Source organism: Podarcis gaigeae (genome assembly GCF_964106915.1).
Source record: "Podarcis gaigeae genome assembly, chromosome: 17".
Classification (NCBI taxonomy): Eukaryota; Metazoa; Chordata; class Lepidosauria; order Squamata; family Lacertidae; genus Podarcis; species Podarcis gaigeae.
Genome location: NC_139694.1, coordinates 8475117 through 8499658, shown reverse-complemented (window position 1 = coordinate 8499658; position 24542 = coordinate 8475117). Strand labels below are relative to the sequence as shown.

The window sequence follows — 24542 nt, the reverse complement described above, 5'->3', positions numbered from 1 at the left end:
TAAGCAAGCCAAAAGCAAGCAGTTGTCATCTCTTCCCCTCTCCAATCATCTGCACCACCAAACAGACGGACTCTAGAGATCTTTATCTAGAATCTGAACATTTAATGCATGCACTCCCAGAGTCTAATGGAAAAAAGGCTACAGAGAAAAAGAGAGATTGCCATTAGGACTTAGGAGTAGATGGGCTCTGACTCAATGAAGGCTTTAATAAATGAATTAAACTATACCTGCCCTGAGCAGAATTGGTAAGAGCCAGACACACAGTCACACTTTAAACCCCTGCCTAGGTATGTTCCAGTGCAGGGGTGCATTGAATTCAGTCTTCCTTCTCAACGGCGTCGGAAGAGAGCCATGGAAAGCGAGAGAAGCCCTCCAGAGACCCTCTGCAATTGCACATGCCTTTGGATGCAAGCACTTTCCCTAAATTCTTCTAGGGATCAGACATTTGTAATTTCCCCTAGGAAATTATCTATTTTCAGCCCAGACCTTTCTGTGCTAATGGCTTGCAACCATTTCTCCTCCTCTAATTATTGTTTCTTCAGTGCAAACAAAGAGTAAATAAAAAAAGGCAGTTGCCTGTTTCTAAGGAGCTGTTGAACACCTTTCAACGGTGTGGGAAGATAACAAGAGGGGAAAATAAATGAGAGAGACTATGGTAACGGGATAGGTGAGTAAATGCAGACAGGTGACTGTTAAGGAGTAGGTTTGCCCAGGTAGGCCTGGTATCCAGATGCTGACATCTCCCTCCTTTAGATATTTAATAATCCAAGGTCTTGATCTAAATACCCCCAATAACTACAGGCTCTCATTAATGCATTCCAAATCTTTTGTTGTATCAGTTCTCCTCTGGAGTCTCTTTAGTTTCTCTGGGTTGCATCCAACACTGTTGTTACCTGTACACCCTCAAAATCTGCTCCAGAGGGCACAGGAAGAGGAGAGAATTAACACACAACTCTTCAAGTCTTTCAAATGTATTTCAAACAATGTTATATAAAAAATACAGTAGCCAATCAGTCTTATTAGCTGATAATGAGTCAACATTTAGATCAGCTAATAATAACAAGAGAATACAGTATGTGTACAATGATTCCAAGGGTAGATGGCACTTTATAGAATAATGCTAGCAAAGAAAAAGAGGGATAATGACCTAATAGCTCAGTCATGAGTTTGAGTCCCATGTGGGGCAAACGTTTCCTGCATTGCAGGGGGTTGGACAAGATGACCCTTGTGGTCTCTTCCAATTCTACAGTTCTATGATTCTATGGGAGAAAAGCAATGACAAACCTTGACAGCATCTTAAAAAGCAGAGCTATCACCTTGCCAACAAAGGTCCGTATAGTTAAAGCTATGGTTTTCCCAGTAGTGATGTATGGAAGTGAAACTTGAACCATAAAGAAGGCTGATCGCGGAAGAATTGATGCTTTTGAATTCTGGTGCTGGAGGAGACTCTTGAGAGTCCCATGGACTGCAAGAAGATCAAACCTCTCCATTCTGAAGGAAATCAGCCCTGAGTGCTCACTGGAAGGACAGATCCTGAAGCTGAGGCTCCAATACTTTGGCCACCTCATGAGAAGAGAAGACTCCCTGGAAAAGACCCTGATGTTGGGAAAGATGGAGGGCACAAGGAGAAGGGGATGACAGAGGATGAGATGGTGGGACAGTGTTCTCGAAGCTACCAGCATGAGTTTGACCAAACTGTGGGAGGCAGTGGAAGACAGGAGTGCCTGGCGTGCTCTGGTCCAGGGGGTCACGAAGAGTCGGACACGACTAAACGACTAAACAACAACAATGATTCTATGACCTATGGAGCTTACAACCTGAAGTACCATATTGGTGAATACAATGAAGAGAGAAGAGAATACAAATTAATGTGTCAGACGTCAAGTGAGGGAGACTCAAATTCAAATCCCAGCTTTGACCATGAATCTCACTTGATGTCTTTTGGGCCAGTCAAGGTCTCTCTGGCTAACTTACATCACAGAGTGTCATGGGTGTAAGTGAGGAGTGGGATGTTGGGTGGGTGGGGGGGAGAACATGCCATGTACAGTGGTACCTCGGGTTACATACACTTCAGGTTACATACGCTTGAGGTTACAGACTCCGCTAACCCAGAAATATTACCTCGGGTTAAGAACTTTGGTTCAGGATGAGAACAGAAATTGTGCTTCGGTGGGGCGGCGGCAGCAGGAGGCCCCATTAGCTAAAGTGGTGCTTCAGGTTAAGAATGGACCTCCGGAACGAATTAAGTTCTTAACCTGAGGTACCACTGTACACTGTGTTGCGTTTGTTTGAGGAAGGGTGGGACACAATGGCATTAAATAGCACTGTTATGAGAAGGGGGGGTAAATCCTCCTCCCTTATTCCCCAAGGAAACAAAACGATAAAGACAGCAATATTCAGAGTTCTTTAGTTTAAAGGATGGAAGTTGCTGTTCACACAATTCTGATGTCCTGTGCTAAACAGGCCAGAACATCTTCCTCAGCAATTCCTGCATCCAGCCCCACAACTTCCAGGCTGTGGAAACTTTTTTTTTTCTTTTTAATTGAAGAACGCAAACAGCAATTTAAAGATTTCAAAGGATGGAAAATCCTTCCATCTAATTTACCCTCCAGTAGTTAATTACTAATTTGTCGAGACTACTGTGACATTTTGTTTCATGAAGCAATAACTAGCTTTACGTAGGGTTTGTTATTGCATTTCGCCACTTCTGAATAATTCCCGCCCGCCCCCCGCCGCCCCGCGTAAAATGGATATGCTTATCCAAGGCAATATGAGCGTTAACAGGTTGTAGACACAGCCTGCACTTTGGAGTTCCCATGAATAGGAGAGGGTAAAGAGTTAAATAACGAGCATTCGTCTTTAAAACAGCAAGCACATGCAATCCTAAAGGAGCCTGTCACACTGAATAATAATAATAATAATAATAATAATAATAATAATAATAATAATTTATTTATACCCCGCCCTCCCCAGCCAGAGCCGGGCTCAGGGCGGCTAACACCAGTAAAATTACAATAAAAACATAATGGGGGGGGGGACAATTTAAAATACAGGTTAAAATACAATTTAAAATGCAGCCTCATTTTAAAAGTAGCCCATAGATCAAAACCATGAGGGGAGGGAAACATAAGGGTCAGACTGAGTCCAAACCAAAGGACAGGTGGAATAGACCCTGTGGAAAGATGTCAAGTCCCGCAAGGCCCTAGTCTCGTGTGACAGAGCGTTCCACCAAGTCGGGGCCACTACTGAAAAGGCCCTGGCCCTAGTTGAGACCAAAGCTCAAAAGAAAACTTGAAGCGGGTGGAGACAGTTGTGGCACATCATAGATATTAACATGGTATGTGGCCACAACTTTCCCCACATGCAACAGTCACTACTGGAACTTATTATCTGTCTTTCCTACTGGGGAGCTCTGGCTTGCTCTCCCCCTTCTGCATTTATAGCCTCTCGTTTGTTTTTGCTTATGTTACTGACTTAAGCTGGCCTTGCAAAGAAGCCCAGAGAAGCTACAAGCCGACAGAAATTTTAAAAACCACTGAAGTCTCCATCTACGTTGCCTGAGTTCAGGGCTGTGTGTGTGTGATGGTAAGATCCCACAGGAATGCAAAGGGAGCACAAAAAATAGTATTGGGTGCAAACTTGGCTTCTCGCGACACTCAGCTTTCATTAAAAACAACACCCCAAATTCCCAGTCCTTGCAAATGTAAAGATATGCTTGAAAGTGGTCCCTCTTCCAACTCTACAATTCTGTAATTGCGCACGCATGCACATACACAACCTTTCCAAAGGTCATATTAATCTCAGGGTTGGGCAGGTCACATCACTTTGGGTGGGGTGAGACTTGTGTTTTGACAAGATGATCAAGAGTCCTCTGAGCTCTGTCTCCCTCTTAATTAAAAGAAAAGTAAACTGCAGCTTCAAGCAGCTGATTGACTCTACTCAGCAACTTGGCTGCCTTCCTTTCCAAAATGTGGGACAATGGGAACAATGGTAGGTGAGGATATTGCATTTTTGGGGTGGGGGAGATGGCTGCCCAACCCCCTGGCCACTTTGTCGAAACGTATGTCTTCCCTCCCAAAAGTGAAATTTAATTTACCAGCCCACTCTCCCAAGTTTCTGATATTCTCCTCTGAAGTGAAGGCCCAAGACAGGTGTTGATCATGATGTGAGATGCGCACAGGTGGTCTGAAGCAAGCGAGCTACTGCCATTCCTGTGGAGCCTCCTTTTATTGAGACAAATATGCAAGCTAGGCAGATACATTTTGGGCTGTGACCTTTACACATCTTCTATCCCGAGATCGTGGGGTGGTACAAAGCTATTTTGGCACCTGTTTTCCACAGCGTCATTTTCCCCTTGAACAGTGTATGACGAAGGAGACAAAGGTCTCAGGGACAAAAGGTTACAGACAGGACACCGCTGACTGCTGAGACCGCAAAAGGTCAGACATAGGGGACGATGTTCCGACAGCCGTGGCTTGTCTGAGGGGGTTTTTTCCCTGCACCCCAAGATCACGCGTGCAGGCAGACTGTGGCTGCCTGCTGGTGGAGAGTGTCTCCCTCCGGACCTCACTGTCCACTCCGCGATATCCCTACACTCCTCCACTAACAGCTTGGAGAATAACAAATGGTCTTATGAAAGGGTGGTGGTGGTTTGTGATTATCCTCCGTTTCTCTGAGCAAGATTTCCCGTAGTTAATGTAATTGACTCACCCTCATCCCTACTTGCAGAAGCAGAATAATATATTGATTCATTTCCGCAAACAAGCTTTAGAATGCATAATAAATTAAGCAAAATCAATAGTGCGAATCTGCCCAATCTGCATCATTTATACTGGGGGCGAGGAACCTGTGGCATTCCAGATGTTGCCTCATGCTGGCTGAGGCTGATGGGAGTTGCAGCTCAACATTTGGAGGGGTATAGCTTTCCCACTCCCAATTCGCACAGACCACAGAAATCCATTTCTCATTTGCAGGATTTTTATATTTGCAGCACGGAATACTCATAACCCTGCCTACCTTTATATTGTGCCTAATAAACGACCCCTGACAGTTAAGTCCAGTTGCAAACGACTCTGGGGTTGTGGCGCTCATCTCACTTTACTGTCCAAGGGAGCCGACATTTGTCAGCAGACAGTTTTTCCAGCATGACTAAACTGCTTCTGGCGAAACCAGAGCAGCGCATGGAAACACCGTTTACCTTCCCACTGGAGTGGTACCTATTTATCTACTTGCACTTTGATGTGCTTTTGAACTGCTAGGTTGGCAGGAGCTGGGACAGAGCAATGGGAGCTCACCCTGTTGTGAGGATTCGAACCGCCGACCTTCCAATCGGCAAGCCCAAGAGGCTCAGTGCTTTGGACCACAGCGCCACCCGCGTCCCTGGGCATAATATAGTTTATACCTATTAGTGTTACATACAATCTGTGGTATGCAGAGAGAACGGGTGCGGATTCTTCTCCTGCTGCCAAGTTTTTGCATTATTTTTTCTTCTATTTCCCTTGCAATTCTGAAAAGTACACTTGGCACCTTGGCCAGAGTTTGTGTGCTTATTTGATTTTCATCCTGCCACTCCTCCCAACTGGGAATCTGGACATGTCAGTGACTTATATGCCGAGGATGATGATATGTTCTGGTGGCGGACGCCACAGACAATTTAAGACGAGTTTAATAACAGCCTCAGCAGCAGTGGCGTCTGGGATGACGACCACAATGATTACATTTCTGAGTAGCATGCAGCACCCTTATTTGTTTCTCTGTGGACCATTCCCCCAATCACATTATCAAGCCTACCACATGCCCGAGTAATCAGTGCCAAGCATTATATAAACTCGTCCTTTAAGGGGGGGGGGGGAATAACAATTTTCCTGTTCTGCTGAATTAAGCCCCAGAGGAGTCCAAGAGGAATTAGAAATGTTCTGCAGATCAAAGTCAAGAAAGGTCACATTGCCAGAACGAACTCTTGGCTTCTTTTCCTCTCAATGCATTAAGGGAAAGCAGGGGGACAGGGCAGGAAAGAGTGAAGGTGGCACACACACACACACACACACACACACACACACACACATATCCCTCCAGCTTTTTTCATCGACTAGACCTTTTGCAACCGGTCTGTGTTTGGATAGTACATTCTTTCTGAGGCATGTCACACACAATTGTAAACCCCAGCTCCTGAAGGCAAGCCGTTTCATAAAAATGAGAGATAATACAGAAAGTGAAGGAACTTTTCTATTGCCAAGAAATAGCCTCCTTCTAACCCACCCACCAAAACACCCCAAGAACCCAGAGGTACAGGCTGATTTTTTCCCCTTCTCTTTCAACACTGGGACGCCAAATTGTTTTACTGCTTTTATTTTTGCACGTGGAATTGTATTGACTTTTTAAACTGCTGTGCCTCTCGTAAGAAAGGGGAGACAGAAAGAAATATTACAGTAAGTCAGGGTTTCCTAAAAGCGGTCAGTACTGATCCCTTGGGGTTGATAGGACTGTGCAGGGAATGATTAAAGATCTGAGGCTGACAAAGGCTGAGGGGTGGGTAAGAAGTTTACGAGGTATACTGCAAAAAATAATAATCAGAGATTATCAGCCTCAGGCATGTACAGAGTTCCTTCTCAACGAGGAACCTCTGTATTTCATAAGATGATTCCACAAAACAACCGCATCAGACCATTCTGCTTTGCTGCTAAACAATTGTGTACACAGGTACACTTTTACTTTTTATTACCGTATTTCACTTTTTTAACATTTTATGATTCCTAGTGATGTCAACTAAATGTTGATTACCGTACTTTTCTGAGTGTAAGTTTTTTTCTTTTAAAATTATGTTAAGAAAAGGGGGGACGTCTTATAAATGGGGCAAATTTCCCCCATTTTCTTAATTTGGAGTCCCCCAAAACAGGGGACGTCTTATACACAGGAAAATATGGTATATGCTGATATTCCTAGACTTTATTCCATTTGCATTCCTAAGATTCTGAGTAAAGGATTACTTTATCAACTCATCAAGGGGTCCATGAACCCCAAAGCTTGGGAAACCCAGTTATAAACAAACAAAATGGGTGACCCACTTCAGTGATTGACCTCTTGGGAGCCAGTTCGTACATCCATATTCAATACCTGTCTTACCAGTGTGAATGAGCTCATTGCAAATCCATTGCCACAAACAGGACTTCTGTAGCATCGCAGACACAGTACTTTCTCAATGATATTAAAAGACATTTCAGTCCCTATTGACTTTTCTGGGTGTGGGTCAGAATATCTACACTAAAGCTAACCACATTACAGTGGTACCTCGGGTTAAGTACTTAATTCGTTCCGGAGGTCCGTTCTTAACCTGAAACTGTTCTTAACCTGAAGCACCACTTTAGCTAATGGGGCCTCCTGCTGCCGCCGCGCCGCCAGAGCACAATTTCTGTTCTCATCCTGAAGCAAAGTCCTTAACCCGAGGTACTATTTCTGGGTTAGTGGAGTCTGTAACCTGAAGTATATGTAACCTGAAGTGTATGTAACCTGAGGTACCACTGTATATGGAGCACTGAGAAAATGAGTGTCTGAACTGCATGGCTGTGGCCAATACTGAGGGCTGTTTCAACTAACTTGTGGAGATTCAAGCGTATGGAATGTAAAGGGCCTGTTGCTGGTTATAATACAGCAGATAAGGTGTCTGTACAGGAATTATAACTTACACACATAAGCACACTGTCCACTATGACCCTCCTCTCCACCACACACACATTGCACTGCAAAATTATTACATTTTACAACTAGTAAACAGAGGCAGGGCAATCCGGCTGCCTCAAACCGTACTGCTTGTACCCACTTAACCCAGCATGCGAAAATGCCTTATCCCAAGGGAAAATGCTGTTTGAAAAGCTCTAGGCTGGACTTAAGGTAATTGCCAGGCCACGCAATTTTGCCAATGTTGATAATGTATTATGTAACTGATTTAGAAAGCACTTATTGCTGATGACTGAGCAAGGTCATCAGACTCTTCAGCTGAGCTGCTTCTGTCCTGCAAGAATGTCCGTACAGAGAGTGGAAAACAAGATAGAAATGAATTATGGGGAATATAAAATTAATGCAAAGAGGATAGAGATGCAATTATATTATCCACCCACTTATACAACAGGAACTCCACAAGTGCAATGAGACTTTTTCTCTCCTCTACCTCCTGCACCCTCCCCTGGCCCAAAAAGTGAACCAAAATTAAAAAAACCTCCTTCAGAGGTGCCCAAATCACAGTTAATAATTTTACTAAGATCATAAGCTATTAATAATTGTGTACCTATTTAAATATATGTTTTTAGATGCTGGAAGCTGCCCAGAGTGTCTGGGGCAAGCAACCCAGTCAGATGGGCAGGGTACAAATAATAATTTATTTTTATTTTTATTAGTTCAAGATGGTGCTGACCTCCCCATGCAGTTTGAAGGAATTACGCTGACAGATGAAAGCCAGGGGTGGGGGGTATATTGTTTTACATCATGAATATTACCTCAGTGTATGATCAATTACTGCTCAGTGTCAGACACCTTGCCTCATGACAATCCTGGATTTCTCTAGGTGGGTTGAACCGAGGTGATCAGGGCCAGTTCCACTGTCCAAATCAGTGACATCTGGAACAGATTGGGCTGCCATCTTGACTCAAAAGGCTGTCCAACGTTACCGAAATGCAGACAAAAAATGCTCCAGTTTCTTCTCTCCTCCTACTCTACCTTCAGTCCCAGGTTTAGGTCTCCTCTTCCTGCCTTGGGACCTCTGTAGTCTTGGCCTCACCCTTTTCAATCCTCAGATGACCTTTTCCCCACAAATTTAAGTTCCCAAAGCTACAGATGACAAGTATGTGGTTAAAACAATGATCATTTCAGGAATGTGCATGGGCCCATTCAAGAACATAGTCTTGGATGCAGTAGAACTCATCTCTCTGAGCATCTTGGTTTTCATTTGTTTTGAAAGTTATCTTTTATGGCTGCACAGATATGCCTCCAGGTGAAACCAGATTACAGCTGACGAAAATTTCAAGTGAGTTTGGGCAACAGGGGCTTCACTGCTCCTGCCAAACTACTTACTCATCCTCATGTCTAGCAGCAGAAGAATTATTCTACAACTTTTACCATTTTGCATAAGTTAAGAAGGCTGATTGCTGAAGAATTGATGCTTTTGAATTATGGTGCTGGAGGAGACTCTTGAGAGTCCCATGGACTGCAAGAAGATCAAACGCATCCATTCTTAAGGAAATCAGCCCTGAGTGCTCACTGGAAGGACAGGTCGTGAAGCTGAGGCTCCAATACTTTTGGCCACCTCATGAGAAGAGAAGACTCCCTGGAATAGACCCTGATGTTGGGAAAGATGGAGGGCACAAGGAGAAGGGGACGACAGAGGACAAGATGGTTGGACAGTGTTCTTGAAGCTGGCGTGCTCTGGTCCAGGGGGTCACAAAGAGTTGGACATGACTAAATGACAAAACAACAACATGCTAAAAGCATGCATACTTGGTGTAATTTATTCAGAAGTCAGCTTTCCGCCTTGCCCTAATTAACACATATATATGTAAATTACAGAGAATGCACGGGCCAGAAGGAATCTTTGCTGCACTACAACAAGAAGACATTCTGGCACCCAGGGCAGAAATTCCAAAGCACCATTTTGCCACAGTGGTAAAAAATAAAATCTAAATAAATGTTTTGTTGGCATTTAAAGGCTACCCCAAAATATCTGTCTGCAGCAGGTCCCTCCTCACTGTGCCTAAAGATATGATTGGTTCAGCGTAGAGCAAAACATTGAAAGGAACTGTAGGAAAAGAGGCAGCTCTTCTTCCCCGCCAAATCTCACAGATTGTCTTTGCTATATCTAGCTACAGCATCACTGAAACAAGTAACATCTGGAAACTAAATCAATGTGTCAGGGAACCTGTTTATGTCCAGGGGCACAGCTGCCCCTTCCAGTTTCAGCAAGTCATGGCAAGTTATCGTCAGACATTCATCACTTATGACCAAAGTCGCTTTCATACTGCATCACCAGCTGTAATGTTATCACTGAAGATGAACTGGAAAGGTGCAACAGGAGAGAGAGACTGCGACCAAGCAAAATAAAAGTGGAAGGACCCACTGGACCTCACAGGGAGAAAATAGGTTCTGAGAGAAATCAAGGATGGGTTGCTCATCGTCAAACACACCACTTTGACCACTGCTGCTTGCCTGTATGCAGCCAGTAAAACATCTATCTAACGAGCACTCACATAAAAAGGCAGTATAAACAGAAGAGTCCATTTTGAAGCTATTTAAAAATTGTTTTTATCATTTAATGTCCTTGGGAAAAGAGGCCATTTTATGCCCCCCTTTTATAAGAGCTAATTTTGCTTTCCTTGAAGTAGTACTAAGAACTTCCAGCCTTTAAAGGATTTATGCATCTTAGTCAAGACTATAGGTGACCTAAGAACAGGGGTGTGGCAGGGGATGTTTGGGGCATTGGGCAGTGGGGATGATCATTGCTTCAAAAGGACTGGGGGCAAATTTATACTTTATATGAAAGAAAATTGTAAACAGTTGAAAACATTTGTAGGTTTAAGTTGAAATGTTTGGTAATGGGAAATTAAGGAGCTGATTTACTTATAAGAAGGTGATTGCTAAAAGATTTATATAAGGTAAAAAAGTGAATATAGGAATGTAAAGTGATATGGAAGTCTGTTAGAGGGAGGGAAGGAGGCCAATGCTTTATTTAAGTAATGCTTTAGGCTATGAATTTTTTGATTTTTTAATACTGAAATTTTTCATACTGAAATGTAATGAAATATGGAAAACTTAATAAAAATTATATTTAAAAAAAGAACAGAGGGGATGTTCAGTGCTGGCAAAGGGGAGGGGTGGGGGAGAAGAGTGAGACAGATTCATCATACCTGGGGCTCTTGTCCACAAACTAAACCAGGAATTCATTTCAAAGTCTCCCTTTCTTCTCTTGGATGTCAAGGAGGACACAACTACAGTAGGAATTGAGTTCTGCTTCCTAATCTTTCAACCTCTGTTATCCAAGGTGAAAACCATCACCAAGGTGATGATTAGCACTGGATCCATGACTACGCCACACAGTTACCAAGAGACTGTTACCAAGATCTGTGCTCACCAAGACTCCAGAAATTGTTCTAAAGCTCATTATCTCGGAGAGTGACACTGGCATTGCAGGCCCCAGATGACATTTTCATGAGTTCTCCAGACATAAGGGAGGACTTGCATGAACACACCCATGTCTTTAAAGGTAGCGGAAGCAGCAGCCCTGAATATGAATGGTAGATCAGCTTTCTCCTCCAACTACCCTTTCATAACACGAGACACAATCTAACCTGCAGCACAACCATGCTACACAACTTTTATGAGACAGTACTGCTTCAGGTGACAGAAGACAAGATGGTTGGACAGTGCTCTCGAAGCTACTAACATGAATTTGACCAAACTGCAGGAGGCAGTGGAAGACAGGAGTGCCTGGCGTGCTCTGGTCCAGGGGGTAACAAGAGTCAGACACGACTAAACAACAACAACTGCTTCGGACTGCAGATGGGGGATGCTGGATCTGAAAGCCACCTTGGAAAACTAGCAAGTCATTGCCCAACCCCCACACAAACCCAAATTCCAGCCTGTGGTTTCAGAACAAAGGGCAGTTCATAAATCATTTTCTAGACAGATAAATGAAATTTCAGGGCTGCCATGGCCCTGACAGTTGCAGTATTTTGCAATGCACATGAATGATGCATTCTTAGGGAGGCCGGGAAGAGAGACATTATGATAGGCAGGAGTGTTTTTCAAAATTATCTCACATGCACTTTCTATAACAGCCTACACCAAGCTGGTGCCCATCAGATATTTTGGACTGCAACTCTCATCAGCCCTAGCCAGAATGGCTAATGGTCAGTGATGATGGGATCTGTAATCCAAAACAAATGGAAGGCACTACGACAAGGAAGATTGCTCTATACATAATGCAATCAATGCTGCTGCAGAAATAAGCACCACTCTACTTCTGCATTAGTGTTAGAGGACTGGCCAAATGGATGCAATAATATTGCCACTTAAAGGCCTTTCACATTTCTCATTGAGTTAAGTGCTCTCTCCCCCTTTTCTCTGTACAGTCAAGTTAATTGAGCAGCTCTGTATATTCTCTCTCCGTCCCATCTCTGTGTCGTTTTGTACTCTGCACTGAATTCAAAGACTACAAGTTGGATGATGGAATTATCATTGAAAGTGGTAACTCTTTGGTAACTCTCCAAGGATCCGTGGATTCCCTAGAACAGAGTTTGAAGAGCCACTGTTCTATCGTACTCTGAAAAGTCGGCATAGTTTCCACTGAGGAGGTAAGACCAGAACAGTTGTACTTCGGAAGTCGAACGGAATCCGTTCCAGAAGTCCGTTTGACTTCCAAAATGTTTGGAAACCAAAGAGCGGCTTCTAATTGGTTTCCAATTGCACAGGTGCACCAGGGACAATAGGGGAACCTGTGCCGGATGTTCAGCTTCCCAAAAAACGTTTGACAACTGGAACACTTGCTTCCGGTTTTCAATCATTCAGGAGCTGGAACATTCGACTCCCAAGGCGTTCGGGAGCCAAGGTATGACTGTATCTGTTCTGTACCACTTGCAGAGACCTGTTCTCTCCCACGCAAACCCCTGCACAGAAAGCTAAAATTGTTTTGTATGGAGGCTCATTCAGAATTATTCTAAACCCCACTCCCAACTGGAAACTAGGAATTAATGTCTGGTACGCTGTTTGAGAATGGCTACATCTGAATCCCTTCCTTGCCATCTCTAGCCACCTGAAGCAAAATGAGAAGCAAATAAAATAAAATAACTGAGCCCTGAATCTTCCAATTACCAGCAACGCTCTACATACCCAATAATGAAAAACCATTCATTAATTATGGGTGAAGTACACAACTGTTTCCACCTCTCTTTATTGTGGGAGCGGAAAGGGAGAGAGGGAGTGCAGAAAAAAGCTTGCTCTTCAGTCACCTGTGAGGTAACAAGTGATACTCCTAATAGGCCTTGAAAGTTCACACACAGATCTTTAAACTTTAATAGAACAGTTACTTAAGCATAGGTAACATACACCTGCCTCAGCGGTTACGTTTCACTTTCTTCAGGAAGCTAATGGATAATAAGAACTCTGTAATATTTCCTGTAAATGAGAGGGAATACAAGAGCATGGAAGGGAAGGATTTGGGCATAACTCAGGACGTGCTGGTAGTTTTTCACGCTGCAATTACTGTTTTACGACTGGGATTTTTAATACTGTATTTTATTATTTGACGTTCACAAAGTGCCCAGAGAATCATGCTACTAGGCAGCCTACATAAATATCACAAATAAATAAACCAAGGCATGGCACCTTACAAATACAGGGATGAACCCTGACCCCACCTTTCCAGGGATAGGAGGCAGATTTTAGCATTGTGCTTGCCTCAGAAAAGATCTGCATTAAACACCGGTTGCATTCAGATGAACGTATCTCATCTGAATAAGCCAAGATATGTACGAGTGCTTTTGCCACACAAACAGTCCCTTCACTTCTCCCTTCATACAAGCAAGTGGACAAATAAGCCACAAGTTGCCCAACCAACTTCTGAAACCATTAACCTGTTTGGGGGAAAACATGAAGCTATAGTTTATGGAAGATTTCCCAGTTTGCATGAAGGGTCTGGACTAACCTCCCTTTGAGAAAGAAACACCAAAACCTGCTCATTTTATCCACATTTGGTTATTATTACTCAGCTTTGAAGACAAACATCATTTTTCTCCAGACAGTTTGAAGGAAAGAGTTCTGCTTATGGCATGTATATTCCTCTTGCTTTTGCCTCTAGTAATCAGGTCTGGCAAGTTTCTGAACTGTTTCGATACGAACGTTTCATGTTGCCTCTGATAGACACCACGAGAAACAATGCCTCTCTCAAATTACTTTGAATTCTCTTTAAAAAAAACTACTCAACTGTTTCTAGTAATAAACATAAGGTGAGATGTTCATGGTGGAATCAAGTGACAGATCTGTTTTGACAATATAATACTGTGAGGAAGGAGAAGGTAAGAATCTAAAAAGATGCTCGTACAACTTATCAGATCACCATTTTCAGATTCTTGCTCTCAATGTATTCAATATGCTAGGAGCACTAATTCCAACAGCCTAATCTCCAACTATGGAATACGGTCTTGAATAATTATTACAGAAGAGAAAACCAGCTGCTTATTGTGGGTATTCAACCCACCACATGTGAGCAACACACACTGCCTCACAAGGAGAGACACAAAACTCAAACCATCTTATTTACAAAATAGATAGATAGATAGATAGATAAATTTATTGTCATTGTCCGTATATACACAGTATACACAACAACGAAAATCAAACACCCGAGACCGGATTCACATACACATTCGCACGTATCTCCAACACTCTCATCCTATTCAGACATAATCTATTAGAACATAACATAATCCAGAATATAACATAACCTATTAGAAGCATAGCATAACCTAAAACCTATCTCATTCCTTACTACTCACTGCTTGCTATTTCTTACAACTGGCCCTGAGATCATTATTTAGTGACATTCATGCTGCATTCTAAACCTCTTCATTGTTCTCATATGGAATCAAGATCAGCTTAGCTCACAGACGGGGGCCAATCTTAATTAATGACACTTGGCATTGTTGTATTATGTTTTATCACGTTACTGTTATTTATTGTTTGTAAGCCGCTTAGGGATTCATTTGAACGAAAGTGGCATAGAAATATAACAAACCAAACCAGGGAAGAGAGACGGCGGAAGAAGATTGGAAGAAATTTAAGGACTATCTTGGGAAATATTGCAAAATTAATGAAAGTTAGAATGATGTTGGTTTAGAAAGTGGTTTTCAGCTGTAATGATTAAGTAAAAAGAAAAGAAAGGTTGAAAATTATATGAAAATTAAGGGAGAGGATTTGTTGAATTAATAATTAGAAATTGGAATACAAAAAGGGGAGGTATGAAGAGGTCGGGGAAGTAAGTTATAAGAAAATAAGGGAATGAAACTTTACTTGTTTTTAAATAGTTTTTAGTTTTGTATTTTGTTTTTTATATTTGTTATTCTTTGTGTTTGCGTTTTGTTTTTTATTATTGTTTTTTTTTTTTGTATAACTTTTGAAACTTCAATAAATATCTTTTTTTAAAAAAAGAAATATAACAAACCAAATCAAACATTTATAACAGTGCTTTTGCACGGCTCCAAATTCTCCTTCACGTATTTTAGTAAACATTACAATGGGGGTAAGTCTGATCTCTAGACCACAGAAAGGGGGCTGTGACTGAGAGAGAGGAGCTTGTCTAGGGGTCAACTCAATGAAATCTGAACCAGATATTTCCTGGCTCCCAACTCAGTCTCTCAGCCCCCAAACTGCCCTAGTTCTCTGAAACAGCAACAGTGCTAATAGCAGTCCCAACAGAAGAAATCTGCTTCTCATTACATATGTTTGAATGGTTTTTGTAAAGGAATGTATTATGGGGACGGAGCAGGCAAAGAGGTAGCGCTTGTCACCTACGGCATTTCAGTTTCATCATAAAGAGCAGCTTAACATTAATTAATGCAATTGCAAAGACGACAGATTCCATGGGTGGGACCCAGTGTTTTTCTCCATGTGTTTAAGGAGCTCCTTATCTCTGAATGTAACTTTCCTTTGATGAATGGAGGTTCTTCCCATGCACCGAGCAAAACATTGTGGTAGGAGATAATGCCATATGCCTGCAATGGATGTTTTGCTTTTTAAAAAAACATTTGTGACTTCCTAATGAATGTTGATGGTTGGGGAAGAGCTTTGATTCCCCCCACCCTTGTAAGCAGCAAGGGAGTGTTTCTTCCCAGAGAATGCTTAGAAGGCACACGATGGAAATCTATTGCTGAAGCTAAGCAGGACTTGTCCCATATGCTGCCCGGATGGGAGACCACCTGGGGTGCTGCACGCATGCAAGGCACTTTCTGAGCTGTTCAAACATGGGCAGGGTATGAGAAGTGGCATAAATAAAGGCAGTTTTAAGTATACAGAACCAAAATAATTGTGTAGGAAGTCTTCCAAAGTGATACTTATTGGAATGAGATCAACATTACTTTTGTCATTGCATTTCCACTTCCATCTGTCGACGGAAAATGTAGTGTGTTGCCTGGGCTTTCACAGATGGGCTTTTAGAGAAATGCTAGCAAGCAAGAAATCAGTGAATCTTAAAATAGGGAGGAGTGTGTGCATAATCTTTTATTTAGATGAGTCCGCAAAATTTAGAGGTAACACAGCACAGTAGACTTGAACATTCCACATTAAGTTGAATGCCACCGGCCTGCACATTTAGTTTCAGTCAATGCTCTCGTCTCCCCACCAAATAAAACCAACAGGCACTGGGGTAGGTCTAAAAGGGGAGTTGAGATTTAAAAGCGATTTAGAAGTTTACAGTGAAAAAGTGGCAAGTAATAGGAGGCATTTCAGAAAATGGCATTAGAGAGAACAAAACTGAGCATAGTAATACAAGGGTTTCTTGTTTGTTTTTTAAATGACTACTGCCCTCTCATCATTGTGGTATTATTGGTAAGGGTAACCTCGTTCCTTTATATTTGAATAAGCATTTAAGAGTCTGCCCCACGAAGCCCCATTAAAATGAAAGTAATCTATATGAAAGACAATATGAAATGCTTTGAGCAGCAAAAAAAAAAAAAAAAAAAAAAAGAGAGAGAGAGAAATATAAATGCCAAGCATCGCCTCTCATGTGGAGCTTTAAAAGTATTATGACCGCTGACTACTATTTTAACCTATTTTGGTCTATTTATTCAGATTTATTACCTTGTCACTCTCTCTCCTCTCTCTGAGACAGTGTCAGCAACAACCATTCTGGAATACTAAAAACATGACATTTAAAATACATATTCTATTATTTATACATCCCAGTGTCTTCAATCTTTTCATTCATATATATGTCTCTCTGTGTAGAATTTTTTAAAAATTTTAATTTAAGTTTTCACAGTACAATTAAAAGAACTAACCTACAAGAAATACAGAAAAGAAACTAAAAACTGTTTTTCCCCCTGTTTATATATTACAATGCTATAATTAAAACATATTGCATCATTTCCAGAAAATACCAAGCTCAGATATTGGCTAACTTCCAGAGACAATGAACTGAGAGCTGAGCAACAGCCACTAGGGACACTTATATGCCTCATGATTCTTATTCGCTGTATAAAAGGTCCCCTTATACTGCCTACGAAAGGAGAGGAGAGGTTTCTTTGCTATAACGATTCAAGTTCCTTCAAGTCCTTGCAAGGTCAAAACCTGCGGTCTTAAATCATAGCCAGAACAGACCCTATAATCTACTGAAGCAGTGGCAGGAGACCATCTTTCAGACTGAGGGCTTGTCCTCTCATCTGTGAAATGTCGGGGGACCACATGTCAACATGGGGGCAAGGCCAGGGGCAAAAGTTAGCAGGGCACCAAATGGAAAACTGTACATTTGTACAACAGTCTACTTTCTACACAGACTCACACACACCCCTCTTATATTCCATCCAGCCAAGCAAGTACAGTGGTACCTCGGATTACATACGCTTCAGGTTACATACGCTTCAGGTTACAGACTCCGCTAACCCAGAAATAGTACCTTGGGTTAAGAACTTTGCTTCAGGATAAGAACAGAAATTGTGCTTCGGCGGCGCGACAGCAGCAGGAGGCCCCATTAGCTAAAGGGGTGCTTCAGGTTAAGAACAGTTTCAGGTTAAGAACGGACCTCCGGAACGAATTAAGTACTTAACCTGAGGTACCACTGTAGCATTATAAGAAAGTGCTTGCGGTGATGCATCTAACCATGTTGCTCCCTTGATCCCTGTCCTTCATGGTTAATAAAATCTACCCAGCAGGGCATGTTTGGGTGGGTTTGGGGTGTGGTGAATGCATCATTACAGTGGTAGATCCCACTATTTTGAAATTGGTGGCGGCACATCCACTCCAAAAAAGCTCACCCAGGACTTCCTGTCCAAGTTATTGGCCGGTTTATAATATCAGTGGGTGTTTTTTCTAGAGTTTGGTTGGATGGTTTTATTGTTCCCGAATCAATGTTATTGTTCTTAGAGCTTGTTTTATCCTGTTTTACTGTTTCAACGGCTTTATGCTCTGAGTAGCCTATACAATCGACGACAATGATGACAGTGATTCAAGGACACATCCCAGCTAGGCAAAGCGATTGAAAAAGGATGAATAGTCAGTCTAGTGAGGAGTGTGGCCTGGGAAGAACTGTGCATGAGGGCAGGGTGTCACCTGAAAAGAGTCCCGAGGGCCAGAAAAGAGATTCTGGAGAGCCACATATGGACTTCAAGGGCAATACTGCATACAGCACATTGCGGTAGTCTAGAATTAGAATTTGAAGTGATTCTGCCTCTTACCCTTGCTTAGAGATTTGAAGGCCTGGGGGGGAAATGAGAAAAAATGGGTAATAAGCAACTGCACCTTTGTACTTTATTTTATTTTATTTTTACCTCCAGGCTTTCACATCTCAACCTTTGCCTGATCAACTGAGCAGAACCTTCTTGCCTTCTGCACTTCAGGCTTCAAGAACTGACTACAAGAATCTGGATTCAGGCATGTTTGTTCATGGCCTTGAAAGATACACATTTGTTGCACATGCAAAATAAATAAATAAATAAAAATTACACATACAACGGAGCAAAATAACACCGTATTCCAAATCTTAGCAGTCTCCCAGAGTGCACTAATATAAGCACTGAACCAGATGGACCCCTAATGAAACATTTCTCCCCGTGAGAAATCATCTGTCATGTCACTGATATTTTCCTGTCAGGTATTAAAAGAGGAAATACTAAAAAGTCATGCAAAGAAGCTATCATCTCAAGCAAAAACCTTTCATTGCAGTCACATTATATGTAGTTAGGATATCAAGCTAGACAAGTCAATTGTGGTCTAATCTGGAATACTGCCAGTCAGCCCCCGTTTTCAAATGGGCCAGTGGTGGCTAAAATGTTAAAGGAAAATACCAGTTTACCATCTTATAGATCAGCCTTCTGCTCTCTCTCAGTGGCAATGTTTTCCTTGCCCAATGCAAGAAATAAGTGCACCAAACAAGGCAAATTCCTTTAAAATGAATGCATTTGATTAGGAGAATTTTAAATCTACTGGCAATGGCAACCAGATTAATGATGTCATGCATTACACAACTGTGGTTACAGCAGGATAAAATCCATATCCAAAGCAATTTCACACGGTCTTTCACCTCTAACTGCTTTCCTGTAAAATAACAGTCCAACTTCAGAGATGTTTATCTGGAAAGTAACTTTACACATTGTGCTAAGATTCATCCGGTTTTGCAAGTTACAATAATTATGCAATCATGTCATGGCGGTTAAAGTTAAGACAGAGATAGAAGAGAGAAAAGAGCACTTAACTTTAAACCACACAAGGCATTCTTAAGCATCAAACACTGAGGTTTTTAATCTTCAGAGTGAAATGAAATTTCTTCTGTAATTAGTGGAGCTGTACATCTATTTCAGTCACTCCAAACCCTTCCCCTCCACCAACCAGGTATTATATTTCAACAAAGCAATTTTCAAGGGAAAGACGGTCAGTATGCTACAAATGGGAGCAATGATTTAAAATTAACCACCACTTTCTTTCTTTTTAAGCCAACTTTTTTAAAAAACAAGCACCCAGGCTTCATTCATTCTATCATAGAATGTTCTCTATACATAGGAGTGAGAAGCAACTGCTGTCTTTTCCAACTGTACCCCAGATTACTTTTCCAACTGTACAGCCCATTTGCTTTGCTCCATAGAATTCAATGGGGGCCACTGAGATCCAAGCCAGCCCCTCTTCCCATAGTCTTTCCCTTATTCTCCTGTGCAGGTCATGGTCTTATAGTTTGTAATCCATGAGATTTGGGTGGATTTCAAATTCAGTTCCCTTGTATTTCCAGAATGTATTAATTTGGAAAGAAAATACTCATTTCCCATCAAAGTGACCCCATGTTGAAAATAAAGACATTTGTACCCACTGTATTAATGCTGCAAGGGACTTATTTATGTGTCATTATGACAGGTGGTGGAGGGAGCGAGCCGCATTCTAGTGAGTGAGCCTGTCCCTGGCTCTGCTACTGGTGTTAGCCCTCTCACTGGTCAGAGCTGAAGGAGTTAAGGGGCAGAGGGATTAGGAGAGGGAGGCTAGGAAGATGAAACAGGTTTGAAAAGGCAACTGAAACCAGCTTAAGTTAGATTGCTTTTGAAAACTATTGGGAATTTTTTATAGAGTAAATGAAGGGATTTCACTCTGCTGAAATTCATCATTTACAACTTCAAAAGGGACACGGGTAATTTTAACCTGTGATCTCTTTCGTGGTTGATTATAAATACTGTGCGCATATATCTTAATCAGGCGCTTGTCCCTAAAAAGTGTTAGGAGAGACATTCAATTTTAAACTAAAAGGAAACTGAAGGAAAATAGAAGATCAAAGAAGACTTAATCCTAATAACACACGGACAGTAAATGGTAGACATATGATGGATCTTGAGGAAGTCCCCCCAGAACAAGTTTAGCCAAGCAAAATTTAAACGGAAAACTCAGAAAAATGCCAAGATGGATCAAGAAATCCATCAAGAAAATTAAAAATGGAAAAACCAAGAGAAAATGAAGATAAATGAAGGAATGTGAAGGAGGGGAAATCAAGTTTTATTTACCTTTCAAACTGATGAGTCTTAGGATGAAAAGAAGGAGCACATGAAAGGGTACATGGATATGAAGTATGCGTAAAGAATAGGGAAGATGAGTAGGGAAAATAGAAGGCTTTTCTTTTAAAAGGCAACTAGAGAAGTCATTTCACGAAGGGAAAATTTGGTGGTTTTATTGCTGAAGCTAGAAATGTGCAGGTGGGGAAAAAAGAAGACAGGGCGAGGACAAAACCGTTTGTTCTGATTTCATGTGGGCTCAGGTTGCCTTGGAAGGAGAGAAAGACAGGAAAGTTTAAAACTTGCTGAAAAGGCAAATAAAGCATTTTGAGGATGAACCTGCTGGTGGCGACTGGAAAGTGACTGCTCAGGGACATGGCAAGTCCAGAATCCTGGGGGAAAGTGCTTTCTCCGAAGGAAGTTCCTGAGAGTGGCTAGAGTGCTGAATTAGGACCTGGGAGACTCGAGTTCAAATCCTCACTCTGCCATGAAGCGCTCTATCTCTCAGCCTAACCTACCTCACAGGGTTGTTGTGAGGATCCAATGAGGAAGCAGACTAGAACATCAACTCCACTAAGCCTTTCTAGCAGAACCAGCAAGATTTTGAAAGGAAATGGGATATGGAACTCAAAAGGTAACTATGGAACAGGCCGGGCAAGATTACCCCTGATGTGTAACATGGCTCTCTGGTGATAATAACCAAGGTTTTTGCTGAAGGGGAGCTGCGCAGAGAGGGAAAGCTGCGCAGGGCCCTTCAGCGAAGCGGCAGGATAAACAGAGCCCCTTCCATTTCCTGCCGCTTTGGTGGAGAGGCGCTGTGCAGAGAAAGAAAGAACATTTTTTTTCTTGTTCTCCTCCTCCTCTAGAACTAGGTGCGTCCTATGGTCGGGTGCGTCTTATTGAGCGAAAAATACGGTATATTGTCTTCCTTCTGCAACTCTTTGTGCAAAGACTTTTTCAGGTCACAGGAGAAGGACGATCACACCGCCATGAACTCACTGGAGAAAAGGTAGGTTACTGATGTAATAATACGTAAAATATACAAGTTCCTAAGAAGCTTGCACTTAGCAACATTGGTCATTCAGTCATTCTTTTCAGATGAGCTGGGAACTGAAGACGCCAGGTGGCCGCCATTCCTGTTTCCAAGGGAACTTCTACTGTCGAGATGTCACTGCAGAGAAGGCCTTTTCCTGTGTCCGTCCACAATGAGGTACACTTGCGGGTGGGACAACACTCTTTCTTTTGTTCCAGATCTTCTGCTTTACAGACGTCGCAGAGTTCACTGTGTCTGAGGCAGAGCTGTTTTGTTAACTCCCAAGATGCAAAGTGAGTAAGAGCTCTTGATACATCAAGTAAAAACCTGCAGTTATTATTGAGAGAAACTTGCACTTTGATTGTGTAACTTTAGGTAACCTGCTGTTTTTGTTCCTCTGTTTCTGTAGGAGAGAGAAAAGGGGCTGAAGACCCCAGTCTCTTCCAGGTGCATCTCATTGACACCCTCTCTTTACAGTTGTGTCTGAAGAGCCCACAACACTCAGATGAAGCCACCTCTTCCTACAGAGTCACAGAAGTCATGGTGGATGTATTTTACAAACAAACAAACAAAAACTGAGAAAAATACCAAGATGGAGATTTTAAAGAGAATCAAGAAAAATGAAAATACTTAACTGGAAAAGCCAAGAGAAAATGAAGATGAAGGAAGACTTGGGATGAAAAGAAGGAGCACATGAAAGGGTACATGGATATGAAGTCCGCTTAAAGAAGAGCGAAAATGAGTAGGAAAAATAGAAGGCTTTTCTTTTAAAAGGCAACTAGAGAAGTCATTTCACGAAGGGAAAGTTGGGGTTTTTGTTGCTGAAGCTAGAAATGTGCATGGGGGGGGGGGAAGCATAGAAGACAAGGAGAGGACAAAGCCGTTTCTTCTGATTTCATGTGGGCTCAGGTTGCCTTGGAAGGAGGGAAAGACAGGTAAGTTAAAAACTTGCTGAAAAGGCAAATAAAGCATTTTGAGGATGAACCTGCTGGTGGCGACTGGAGAGTGACTGCTCAGGGACATGGCAAGTCCAGGATCCTGGGGGAAAGTGCTTTTTCCAAAGGAAGTTCCTGAGAGTGGCTAGAGTGCTGGATTAGGACCTGAGAGACTAGAGTTCAAATTCTCACTTTGCCATGAAGAGCTCTATCTCACAGCCTAACCAAGATCAAATGAGGAAGCAGACTAGAACATCAACTCCACTAAGCCTTTCCAGCACAACCGGCAAGATTACGAAAAGATATGGGAAATGGAGCTCAAAAGGTAACTATGGAACAGGCTGGGCAATATTACCCCTGATGCGTAACATGGCTCTCTGGTGATAATAACCAAGGTTTTTGCTGAAGGGGAGCTGCGCAGAGAGGGAAAGCTACGCAGGGCCCTTCAGCGAAGCGGCAGGAGAAACGGAGCCCCTTCCATTTCCTGCCGCTTTGGTGGAGAGGCGCTGTGAAGAGAAAGAGAGAACATTTTTTTTCTTGTTCTCCTCCTCCTCTAGAACTAGGTGCGTCCTATGGTCGGGTGCGTCTTATTGAGCGAAAAATACGGTATATTGTCTTCCTTCTGCAACTCTTTGTGCAAAGACTTTTTCAGGTCACAGGAGAAGGACGATCACACCGCCATGAACTCACTGGAGAAAAGGTAGGTTACTGATGTAATAATACGTAAAATATACAAGTTCCTAAGAAGCTTGCACTTAGCAACATTGGTCATTCAGTCATTCTTTTCAGATGAGCTGGGAACTGAAGACGCCAGGTGGCCGCCATTCCTGTTTCCAAGGGAACTTCTACTGTCGAGATGTCACTGCAGAGAAGGCCTTTTCCTGTGTCCGTCCACAATGAGGTACACTTGCGGGTGGGACAACACTCTTTCTTTTGTTCCAGATCTTCTGCTTTACAGACGTCGCAGAGTTCACTGTGTCTGAGGCAGAGCTGTTTTGTTAACTCCCAAGATGCAAAGTGAGTAAGAGCTCTTGATACATCAAGTAAAAACCTGCAGTTATTATTGAGAGAAACTTGCACTTTGATTGTGTAACTTTAGGTAACCTGCTGTTTTTGTTCCTCTGTTTCTGTAGGAGAGAGAAAAGGGGCTGAAGACCCCAGTCTCTTCCAGGTGCATCTCATTGACACCCTCTCTTTACAGTTGTGTCTGAAGAACCCACAACACTCAGATGAAGCCACCTCTTCCTACAGAGTCACAGAAGTCATGGTGGACGTATTTTACAAACAAAAACTGAGAAAAATACCAAGATGGAGATTTTAAAGAGAATCAAGAAAAATGAAAATACTTAACTGGAAAAGCCAAGAGAAAATGAAGATGAAGGAAACTTCAAACTAAGGGGACTTTGGATGAAAAGAAGGAGCACATGAAAGGGTACATGGATATGAAGTCCGCTTAAAGAAGAGCGAAAATGAGTAGGAAAAATAGAAGGCTTTTCTTTTAAAAGGCAACTAGAGAAGTCATTTCACGAAGGGAAAGTTTGAGTTTTTTGTTGCTGAAGCTAGAAATGTGCATGGGGGGGGGGGAGAAGACAAGGAGAGCACAAAGCCGTTCCTTCTGATTTCATGTGGGCTCAGGTTGCCTTGGAAGGAGGGAAAGACAGGTAAGTTTAAAACTTGCTGAAAAGGCAAATAAAGCATTTTGAGGATGAACCTGCTGATGGCGACTGGAAAGTGACTGCTCAGGGACATGGCAAGTCCAGGATCCTGGGGGAAGGTGCTTTCTCCGAAGGAAGTTCCTGAGAGTGGCTAGAGTGCTGGATTAGGACCTGGGAGACTTGAGTTCAAATTCTCACTCTGCCA

The 24542-nt window shown here is 42.3% G+C and overlaps 1 protein-coding gene and 2 long non-coding RNA genes across 3 annotated transcripts in view; 2 read left to right on the top strand and 1 right to left on the bottom strand.

Annotated features, from left to right (window-relative positions):
- Nucleotides 1-24542, bottom strand: part of MFHAS1 (multifunctional ROCO family signaling regulator 1) — a 54269-nt gene that overhangs the window by 11551 nt on the left and 18176 nt on the right. The gene's annotated exons all lie outside the window — the stretch shown is intronic.
- Nucleotides 21902-22592, top strand: LOC310835259. The gene is made up of 2 exons (XR_014559465.1): nucleotides 21902-22040; nucleotides 22157-22592. It is a non-coding gene; the product is annotated as an uncharacterized lncRNA (long non-coding RNA).
- Nucleotides 22915-24260, top strand: LOC310835286. Its single transcript, XR_014559508.1, has 2 exons — nucleotides 22915-23699; nucleotides 23816-24260. It is a non-coding gene; the product is annotated as an uncharacterized lncRNA (long non-coding RNA).